Raw genomic sequence first — 12,059 nt, 5'->3', positions numbered from 1 at the left:
GAAGCAAATCTGAGATTTATAAATAAGTTGTCAATTCCTAGATATCGAACAGCCTTCTTTCGTCGTAGTTTTCTGTATAATGCTGTGGCAATTTACAATGACCTTGTTTCGAATCCTATAAAAGAAATGTCAGTAGCGGGTTTCAAGAAAAAACTAAAGCTGCATTTTTTAATAAAACAGAATAGCTAAATTGTCAGTAGGTATTTCTTATTTTAAAATTTTTTGATTTTTATGGACCAATGGGTGTATACCTGTTTATTTTTATATTAATATTAGTGTTACCATTACAAATGTTAATTTTTTTCTTTCTGTTGTGCTATATAAAATAATTTTGCTTACTTTTTTAAACAGGTTAAGTAAATTAGCCTTGGGCTAGACTTCGCCTATGTACACTATTGAAAAGTACAAATAAAGCCATTATTTATTTATTTATATGTGGAAGTTCTAAGGTTAATACGCTTTTAATTTTGCATAAAAATAATAATCCACTGCTGTGACATATTATCTCATGCATTAAGAAATATAGAATAATGACGATGTACTCTTTGTACTTTTATAAATTACTTCTTTTTTATAGAAATAATAAGCAATATTTTACAGGTATGCAGACAAGATAACACATCCTACTAACAACGAAGTACCATGTACGAGTATATGACAATAAAACCTTAAAATAAACTACCATATCAAATAAAATCTGTTAAAAAATTCTCCTACTTTAAGAATGTTCTAAAGAAGGTATTCGTCGAAAATTCCTAATATTCCCATAATCAGTACTTTGAGTTAGAGCTAGGTCAGGCGTGATAATGTATACAGGGTGTTTCAGAACTATGGGATCAAACTTCTGGGGGTTGTTCAGTGCAACAGAAGAATTCATTTGAGTATAGGAACCCATGTCCGGAAATGCGTCACTACGCACTACGGCCCTAAGATGCGTTAAAAATTATAAAAAACATTAATTACCTAAATAGGATCTGCTGCATTTATTTTTACCTTTTGTACATAATACCATAACAACAATTGTTTAAAATCAACGCTTATCAATGTCATGTTTAAAAATTTTATAGCTTACAATTTATAAACATTTATTGCTAATGGAAAACTTTACCAATCAAGAATTGGCGGATATGCATTTGGCGTACGGAGCAACAAACTGCAATGCACGAGCAGCATCGCGGTTGTATCATGAACGTTATCCCGAACGACAGCATCCTGGATACAAAAAGTTTATTGCGGTTCATCGGCGGTTCGCTGAGACAGGCATGTTTAAGACCAAGATGCATGATACTGATGTTGCTCGAACCGTAAGAACGGTCAAATTTGAAGAAGAGGTGCTTTAGCGAGTTGCCGATGAACCATCAAATAGCACACGTGACGTCGCTAAGAATATGAATACGAGTAACGCTTCTGTCTGGCGGGTACTACACGAGCAACAACTCCATCCTTACCACTTCCAGAAAGTTATATGACTGCAGCCGATTATCATCCTAGAGTTCAATTTTGTCGATGGCTTCTGGATCACATCATTGCATTTTTTCTAATTTCAATTAATTCACCTTTTCTAATTTTATCGTTGTTAATTAAATTTTAGATTAAGTGTTCATACGCAACCTAATAAAAAAATGCGTTTATTTCGAAAACGGTCTACTTTTTGGAGATCAGAGAAGTATAGCTTTTTTGACTAGAATTAAATGCTGTCCAGTTTAACTAACCAGAAACTTTGTCCAGTTTATTTCTCCTCAAAACTCATTTATCTTACGCATTTATATCCACTGCAGACGACAATCATCGTTTCACACGCCTGAGATAAAAACCTTCTTCCGCATTTCACGGTGAACCTTTCTAATAAAATTAATGACATTTTTGACACATTCATTAATTACTTGCAAACACTGCGTAATCAAGCCTAAAGATGCAAAACCCTTTAATAACCCTCAACATGGAGACTTTCCTGGAAAACGAATGTTTTCCCGCTCAGTAAACAAATAAAACTTTCACGCGTACAAACCATTTTTAAAGTCCACCTGACACGTTAATGGTCTCGTATATTCGGGCTCATCAAAGGGTTTCAGGGGGAGCGACTACAGAGATAAATGTTTCGGATGACAAATTTTACGTGCTATTTTGTGTTAATGTATGATTTATTAATATGGCCTGATATAACCTTGATAGAATCTCTTTCGAAAACTATTTAATAACGAGAGAGAAAGAAGATTGAAATTGGTAAAAATGCGATCTTTAATTGCATGTCACTCCAAATAAGCCCCGGGCGAAATGTCGTTAAAGTCTGTGTGGGTAAATTAAGCGGAAAAAGGGCTTCGCAACCCAGTTAACACTTGACCTGTTTTTTAAAAAACTGATGGATGCTGTGCTCTTTAAATACACGAATATTTTTTTGGTTTAGAGCCTAAATAAATATAACAGGATGAAATATAACTTAACAAAATCATTTTTTCCAAAAAAATAATTAATTGTAGAAATCAGTTATGGAATTTGGAAAAAAAATTGTAAAAGAAATTTGAGGGGATCCAAGGCTCGTATCTCCGAAAGCAAGCTTAGAGAATTCAAAATTAAAACACAGCTTCTGCACTAAAAGCATTGAACATACTTCGGCATTTTTTCCAAAAAACAAAACAATTTTACTTGTAGAAATGAGTCATCAAATTTGAAAAAAAATTAAATTGCAGACCACAAAATACTCGTATTTCTGAAAGTAAGAAGATTAAGAGAAATTTCTGAATTGGATAATAGCTTGTTCTAATAAAACGATTGGACACCTATTTCAGCGTTTTTTCCCAAAAAACAAGAATAGTTAAAATTGCAGAAATTAAGCATGGAATTAGGAAAAAAAATCTGTAAGAACAAAATTCAGCACAGTAGACGAATTGCTCGTACATGGTTTCTGAATCTAACAAGGTTAAAGAATTTTTAATTAAAAAACAATTTTTACTAAAAAAAAGCTGTTGAAAGTTAAAAGTTCTTCAAATAAACCATGGAAAAAATTTCTTTCAAAATAACTAAAGAATAAATGCTTATATCTCTTAAACCAATAAACAGAGATGTGAATCTGGAAGATAGGTTCTCCTATAATTTTCCACACTACTAACCAGAATTAAGTATGATGTTACCGCCTATGAGTATTACGTAAATGAAACTGAATAGCAAATCAAAAAGGACCCAACTCTTTGTGATCATACATAAATTCAAACGTCAACAAACCGTTAATTTTCTGATTTTTTCCAGACATCATTTAATCCCACGGTAATGGACATAACCATGGACATTTATTTAATTTTTTTTTTTGCCAAAATACATGTTTTTAGATGTTTAGTCTAGTATTTGTTGTTTACTCTCTGCTTTGTAATTGACATATTCTGTTAAGCAAAATATTAAATAAATAATTCTATAAAATAAAGATATTAGCCTTGGAAGTATTTGAATCACATTAAGGCATTTGTCCAATATATGTATTTTTTGTAAAAAAAAAAACTTGAGCCAAATATACCGCATCAAAGCGTGCATGCCAAATTCCCATCGTAAAACTGACACAAAGAACTCCATAAAAGTTTGGATCGTTTCCAAATGAGCATCACCTTCCCGATATTTCCCAACGTTTCATCAATAAAGGGTTTTTCATAATTTTCCGGAATGCTATTGAAGATAAAAATTATTTATTTATTGCATCTGATGCCCATTGATATTCCAAACATTCTTTACCGGAAAAATTTTCTTCTTTAATCATAAGTTTTCCAAAAAAAAAATTAAAATTTCAAGAAAGTCTTATTAAACTTTCTTGAAGCTGCTGCTTGATATTTATCGGTTTGCAAAAAAACAACATATTGTTCACTCAAATATTTATCAAAAGTTCTTTATTTTGAATTTCACGATTAACTATGACTGAGGATGATTTGTAGCATTTTTAATGAGAAATCCGATTGTAAAATAAAATTCGCAAATTCCCTAACAGTTTTCGAGAAAATTAGATATAAATGGCACGTAAAACCGTTTCCCGAATATAATCGGCCGTAATTCATAAAGTGGTTCGCATTTTAATGGTCTCTATGTTCCATATGGCAGATAAAGGGCGTATCGTAAGGATATAACGTCTGGATATTATTGTTGAATTAATTATTGGAATATTCTATTGAAGTATGTCACTGAATTAATGTCAGATTTAATTAATTTTTTTATGTTTAAGCCTTTGGAATTTTGTGTTTTTCTAAAACAGTTTTAATGAGACAACATCATTTTATTACCTTTCTTACTGACTGAAATCAAATTACAAACGAGAGAAAATGGCAAGACGTTATAAGATAAATTAAGATAAATCGCTGCTTGCCAGACCCAGTGAAGTTGATTAATCTTTCAATTAATGTCCTATCAAGTCTAGTTAGGGGTGGTCTCAATTAGGCAACATATTTTTGAAAAAATGCTGAAATTCGTATCCAATCATTCTATTACAAGAAGCTGTGATCTTTTTTTTATGGCATGTGGCATTTAACCATGCAGTCAGTTACAATTTTTATATTTTACTTGTTTTGCCATTATTACGTATCGCATATTTCTAACTACTTTGATAATTGATTTAAAAATATTCTTTAACTTTTATGCAAATTATGCTTTTTTTTAATGTCATCTTATTTTTAATATCTAGATATATCTAATTTATAGGACGGTTCTTAGCTACATTATCCTATCTACTTTACATTCCACGCCTAAATTAATCACTAGCATCTCGATTTCATGATTGAGCTTCGTTGTTCATTCACAGTTTTCATCTAGAAGTTGTAGCTTCCTATTTTATGTTTCTTTTATCTTCAATGTTTTTTTTAATCCTTGCAACTATTATAATTATGTTCACATTATGTAATTTTTTAGTAGTGTGATCAGAGCAATGAATTGATACTACATATATTTTCTGCAATAACATCACAAATATATTCTACTTGTGTTAATATTAAGATATTTTTAAAAATGTATAAGGCTGAAAATCCAAGAAAGAGCGCTCTTTTAGAGATCATTTAGCTGTATAACTAATAGCTTAATAAATATTTTTCTAGTAAAACTTCATTTTAAAAATTTATTAAAATTTCTTTAAATTTTTACTAAATGACAAGTGTTTATATTATGAGAGGGGATGCTGTTAAACACGCTTTTTTTCATCTAATAAGCAATTCTTTAATAATTTTCTCATGGAATGTCAAAGAGATGATTACTTTTAATATATTTTGGAATAAAAACTGTGGAAACTAAGAAAAGTATCCTAAATGTGCAGTAAGCCGATAATATTCCTTCTCCAAAAGTTAGATTTTAAGTTAAAAAATAGCAAATAAGGATATTTTGTTGATTTGTCATTGACAAATGTTTAATGGTTGCTTACTATATTAGAATGATTGATTTTTATATTACTGACCTCTTTAACTGCTCCGGAGTTAAGTTGACAACGTAAGAAGTGGGATTGTTATTTTCGCTTTGCTGGTTTTGTTGCTCTTGCATATTCTGATGTTGATGTTGATGCGATAGATTCTGTATTGGCTGTACTGTTTGTACAGGCGGTTAAGATTCCTGAAATAGTTGTACCTAAGAAACAAAGATGATGATTAAGATGAGATTGACAGAACTTTAACATTGAGTCATAAATCACCAATAGCTAACCTTTAAAATAGGTTGACTAGTATGAGCCTGTTGAAACCCTTGAACGGTATGCACCGAAGACTGAGGCACGTTCTGCGTTTGCGTTGGCTGAACTCTCTGTATATTCTGCATATTCTGGGCGATCACGTTTTGTACAGAAGCGCTCTGACTCATATTCTGTGACAGGACGTTTTGCACCGATGTGTTCTGGCTCACATTTTGAGACAAGATATTTTGTACTGAAGCGTTTTGGCTCATGTTTTCAGAAAGCACCGAACTTTGCGCGGCCGTCAGGTTCTGCGCTAGGTTTTGAGCCACCACGTTCTGTACCCAAGCGTTTTGGCTCACATTTTGAGACAGAACGGCGCCCTGTGCAAGGTTCTGAGCGACGACGTTTTGAACCGAAGACTGATACTGTACTTTTTACATTCAAAAAAATATTTTTTCATTTAGGTCACCTGTAACATTACAATTTGTGCACAGATCAATAGGTTATACTTTAATTTTGTTTAGGTGTGCTGGGTAGCAAGCATGTCCTAATTTCATACACGAATTATAGTTGTTTTAAGACGCCTTGGCACGTTTAGTTCACTATGCCAGTATGCAGAAGGTATTTTTGAATCTAATTTGCAATAACTTGTTGGAGATTCTTTGCAAACATTTTCCCAAATATCATATTCCACTTAGCATTTGTATTTTTCCTAATTATTGCTTTTATATGAGTGAGACAAGGAAGATCAGGTATGTAGTTGCCGACTGCAATATTATTTTTGGCTAACAAATTTACCAACTCATTACCACGTATAAGTTTTTTGTTTTTCCATATTATGGGGTTAACTTTATAAGACCAACCAAACCTCCTTTCATCTTTTTTCATCATTTCGTCCGATAGTATAACGTAGTTTTTGTTACTGTCTTGTAAGGCAAGTTTAAGTGCCTATCTAATGACAATTGCCTCAGAAGTAAATATGCTACAATTTTTGTCAATTTTAAATTAATATTGAATGTCTAAATCAGGAATATATTGCTGCTAAATTGCCTTCTTCACTCTTTGATGCATCTGTATATATATGTATTAAATTATGTTTTTCTTCTTAAAACTTGTATTTATGTAGTACTTATATACCTCCAAGGATGTCATATGACACTTAGCAAAATAATGTCGCCAATGTCACACTATATTTAGTTAACATCTTAAATCGCGATCGTTAGGATTTTGTTAATTTTTGGATCGATAGTGACGAATAAAACACGCTGTGTTTGTAGTGATTTTGCAATGAGTGACTCAAGGTAAGATATGTTAAAACTCGTTTATTTTTTCCTTCTTGTTTTGATTGTTTTTAACAAATAACATAACATACCTTTTTATATATTTGTGGTTATGTTTCACACTTCTTGATCAATTCAGGAACGTTCAATTAAACGAATCCTTTCAAAAGGACTATAGGATTATATACTACTATGTGGTTTTTTACAGGTATTGGAAAAAGCCACTAACCATGGCAGTAACCATAAATCTTAGAGGAATTGGAGAATTACTCTACGTCGGACATTCCTACAGGCATTACAATTTTTCCACCCGATAATGCCAACGAAAACTGCGATACCGATGAAGATTCTGGGGCTGAAGACAATGTAGTAGCAAATAATTTACTGAGATAATTTACTCGAGTTGAGTGCAACTAAGAGCCCCGGCGGAAATTGAATTTGACGTAGAAGGTGAAGACGACTGGGACAGTGATGACGATCTACCACTGTCCACTTTTGTTGAAAGGCGACCTAAACATATAAAGACGTTTGACTATACTCTCAATAAAGATTTAGAGTCTACGTTTATGCAATGGCAATCAGTTCAAACTGCACAAAGCAATCGTTCCCCTGGAAATATTTTCAAGCTGTTCTTTGATGAGAACTTGGTATGAGAAATTGTCAATTTTACTAATATTTATGCACAGCAAACGTTGCTGCAGACAAGATGTACTGCTTCATAGGGGTGTTACTTGTCAGTGGATATACAACTATTCCAAGGCGACATATATATTGGCAAAATTGCAACGATACCCAGAATAAACTTTTATTAGCCGCTATTTCCAGAGATAGATTTCAATTCATAATGAGTAATCTTCATTGCAGTGATAATACTTCCCTTGATAAAAAAGACAAGTACTCTAAACTGCGTCCTCTTTTCAAGAGCCTAAATAAAAAAATTTTTGATTATGCCCCAGTTGAAGAGAATCACAGCCTTGATGAGGCCATGATACCGTATTTTGGGAGACATAGCGGTAAGCAATTTATTCGAGGCAAGCCTATAAGATAGAGGTATAAATTTTGGGTAGATACCCTACGCCTTGGATACATTGTTTATTTTGATCCCTACCAAGGTGCGTCGACAACAATTCCGGACAAATATAAACACCTGGGTTTGGGAGCGTCAGTTGTTCTCCAATATGCAGATGATTTACAGAAAATGCCTTATCAGCCCTCTCACATATTTTTTGACAATTTTTTCACATCTTTGTCACTTCTAAAGGAGCTAAAATTGAGGAACATCAAGGCAACTGGTACTATACGTGAAAACCGGATCCCACAATCTCCATTTAGCAATGCGGCACTTCTGAAGAAAAAGACACGATGTACATTTGAATGGGGTGTTGCCGATAATGAAATCGCATTATGCAAATGGAAAGACAACAGCGTTGTTACTTTAGCCATTAATGCATGTTCAGTTTTGCCAGTAAATAAGGTCAAACGATTTTCACAGGCTGAAAAAAAAGCATGTTTATATAGATCAGCCTCAATTGATCAAGGCATACAACGAAAATATAGGAGGTGTAGACCGTAGTGACCATAACATAAGCCAATATAGAGTTTCAGTACGAGGTAAAAAGTGGTATTTTTCGTTATTTTCCCACTGTGTAGACATGGCCTCACAAAACTCGTGGCAACTCCATAGGAATAATGGTGGTACTCATGACCAACTTCAGTTTAGAAGAGACCTAAAGACACAGCTGCTCGAAACGTACAGGAAAACAACTAAGAGAGGACCTTCGAAATTGCCAAAAACTGCATTCCAATTCTCACGTTACGATAGACTAGATCATTTAGTTACATATCACGAGAGTCAGCGGAAGTGTGCTGTGTGCCACAAAAAAGCAAATTTTGTGTGCCAAAAATGTGAAGTTGGTCTTCACCCAAAAAACTGTTTTGTGGAGTATCATACAAATTAGTTTTTAAGTTTAAGTTTTAAGTATTTTGCTAAGCATTTTGTAAGATATATAAACATATTTTTAAGTCTTTACTTATTTTTCTAATAGTAGCCCTTTATCGTTAATATAGTTTCAGGGTCAAATGGGTTAATAAGGCATTTAAGATTTTAGGATGTATAATTCGTAATGCCTGTAATTTAAAGACCATTACTACTCTCTGTAATGTCTATGTTCGCAGCATATTGGAATATGCCTCGATTGTTTGATATCCATTCTATTCGGTTTACGAACAAATGTTGGAAAAAGTTCAAAAAAGGTTTTTGCGGTATTTGTACTATAAGAAATATGGTGTGTATCTGATGGATATATCTTATGAAAACCTTTTGACAGAATTTAATTTAAAAAACTTACTTCCAGATGAACTATGGCCTGCTTCATAATAAAAATCCTTCATAATAATATAGATTGTTCATTTCTTCTCAAAAAAACTGCTGTTAACGGTAAATATTCATAGCAATAGAGACTTAGGAACTTTTTGTATAAAAAAAGCAAATACCAATTTAGGTAAAAAGTCGCCAATTTTTCGAATGTCCAGTGCCGCCAACCTACTATTTCATATTGACATATTTTACGAACCATTTGGGAAATTTAAAAAAAGTATATCTAATGTAGAATATTTTTAATTTTTTTTTCTTTTTAATTTTTTTCTTTAACTTACCTAATGTGTTATCTGGGGGGCAAAGAATCTATTTTACTGTGCTTATTAGTCATTAAGGACCAATTGTAATCATTTAATGGACTTTGTGTCTGTAGATTGCATAAATAAATAAATAAATAAATACTATTACCATGCTGTGATAATTATAATTTAAGTATGTTTTTATTTAATATGCAGCTATCAGTAAACGAAAGATATTTAACCACACATGTTTCAGCAGCGCTGAAAAAATCAAATTTTATTAATTCAAGGAGTACAATTAAATCTAACATTGGTTGTATGTTCCGAAAAACCTCACAAAATGAAAAAAGTTTTTATGTACCCAATACTTATTTATTAAATCTAGAATGTTTAATTTGTTTACCTCATATAGAAGATCTGTATTTAAGAATTTCTGTTTAATAAGGAACTTAGCACTAAGCATGCTTCGGCGCAAATAAAGAGGAGGTTCCAATACTTCACATGTACTGTACATGCTTGTACATGTTACAAAGAGAAGAAGGCTCAAAACTGAGCCTTGGGCTAAACCCATATGTACAAATCTAGAGCCAACTATTCGACATTCTGAGCATTTCTTATGAAAACTTTTCTTATATACGCAATATAATAAAATAAAAGATCGTGCAATATTTTCTGGTATAAGAAATAATCTTATTAATTTGTGTTTTAGTATATTTAAGTCCACAGAGTCATATTCATATGTTGAGAAACAATTTTGAATATCAGTGGTCATATGTACTATCGCATCTAGAGAACCTTTTTATATCCATACTGATTATTTAATATTAAACTTTCTAATGCCTTTAAAATACAAGAGAGAAGGGATATTGGCCTGTAAGAGCTACCAACATTAGGGTCCTTGCCTGGCTTTTGGATAGGAACAACAATTGCCTTTTGAAAATCCTCGATTTCACAGCTATTTAAATAAATATTATTAAGTATGTCTAACCTAACTTGTTTTGCATTCTTAGGTAGGTATATATTGAATGTTGTCAATTCCGGGAGTTGTGTTTCGAGTGTTTTTTACCGAACTTTCGAGTTCATTCGTGCTAAAAGGTTTGCACAGGAAATGGTTTTTTGGGTACTCAAAATAGATTTTTTGCACTTTGTCAAAAAACTCTTCAAACCAATTATTCGTGGGTTTTAAACAAGTTGTGTTTATTAGTAATTTTTTTTGCTTGTAGCCATAACTGCTTTGAGTTTGTATTTTTAATCAAATTAGAGCACCATGAAATCTTGGATTTTCTTGCATTTTGTTTAAAATTTTTTTTGTTTCTGCCTCAATCCTAGAATATTAAAGGTAATTTTTATTTTAATCCAGGGTTGGATTTCGTTTATACTGTAGAAGTGCAGATTTCCTGTTTTGAATTATTGGGTCACAGAAGGATCCCATCACCCAAGCTGTGATCTAATTTTCAGCTTTTAAACCTTCTTACTTTTAGAGATGCGAGTCTTTGGTTCCCTAAAATTTCCATTTTTTTACAGTTTTTTTTCCACATTCCATGACTGATTTCTACAATTTAATTTTTTTTGTAAAAAATGTTGAAATAAGTGAATTAATTAAAGAAAACTGTGTTCCAGTTTTTATTTACATAACCTCTTTACTGTCGGAGGTACATTAATTTTGATCCCTCAAATTTCAATTTTTTGTACAGATTCTTTCACAAAAAAAAACGCTGCACTTGAGGTATGTTATTAGAAGAAGCTGTATTTCAATTTAAATTTTCTACTCTTCTTACTTTCAGAGATACGAGCGTTTTGTCGAAAAAATGCTAAAATATGTGTCCAATGATTTTATTAGGAAAAGCTGTGATCGAATTTTCAATTCTCTAAACTGTTTCTGTTTAATAAAAGACCGGTTCTGGCCTCAAATTTCAATTTAAAATTTATTTTTTATTTTTTTTAAATATAGCTTTTTTCCAATGTTCACTTCTCTAACCTTCTTACTCGTAAAGAAATCAGCAATTTGTCACCTCAGATTTCAATTTTTTTACACATTCTTTTCCAAACTCCATGACTTATTTAAGGTCTTTTTTGTGGAAAAAATCCTAATAAGCTTCATTTCAATCTCCAAATCTCAAAGTGTCTTACTCTTAGAGACAGGAGCATTTTATCCCTTAATATTTTTAAAACCGCTTTGAGGGCAATTTAATAAACATTCTGCACAAGTGCTATACTTTAAAGCACTTTCATAGGATCTCGGAATCACATGCACTTAATTGAGCAAACTGTACTTTGCGCTGACCAAAGTTTCTAAGCAGTTTCCATAATGTTCCTCGTATATTCCCTTAACGGTTTTACGATTACAGTGCACCTTCTTGGATTATCTTCAGAAATATATGGGAACTTGTTATTTAGGACATAACCTGAGGGAGCAATCATCTAATCAGTTTAATGCCCCGTTTTGTTTATAACGGATACGGTCAATTTATGAAATATGGCCGCATTTATTTCATTAAATCCGCTTTATTATTTAATAATAACTCGTTGGCACAGATTCT

At 32.3% G+C, this 12,059-nt stretch overlaps 1 protein-coding gene across 2 annotated transcripts in view; it reads left to right on the top strand.

Moving 5' to 3' along the window:
- The window catches only part of LOC126744504 (uncharacterized), a 76,789-nt gene that overhangs the window by 16,200 nt on the left and 48,530 nt on the right, over positions 1-12,059 (top strand). The window lies entirely within an intron of this gene.

The sequence above is a fragment of the Anthonomus grandis genome, chromosome 1 (genome assembly GCF_022605725.1).
Source record: "Anthonomus grandis grandis chromosome 1, icAntGran1.3, whole genome shotgun sequence".
In the NCBI taxonomy this organism is placed as follows: Eukaryota; Metazoa; Arthropoda; class Insecta; order Coleoptera; family Curculionidae; genus Anthonomus; species Anthonomus grandis.
The sequence above is the reverse complement of the archived record's forward strand: the minus strand, read 5'-3'. Positions and strand labels throughout refer to the sequence as shown.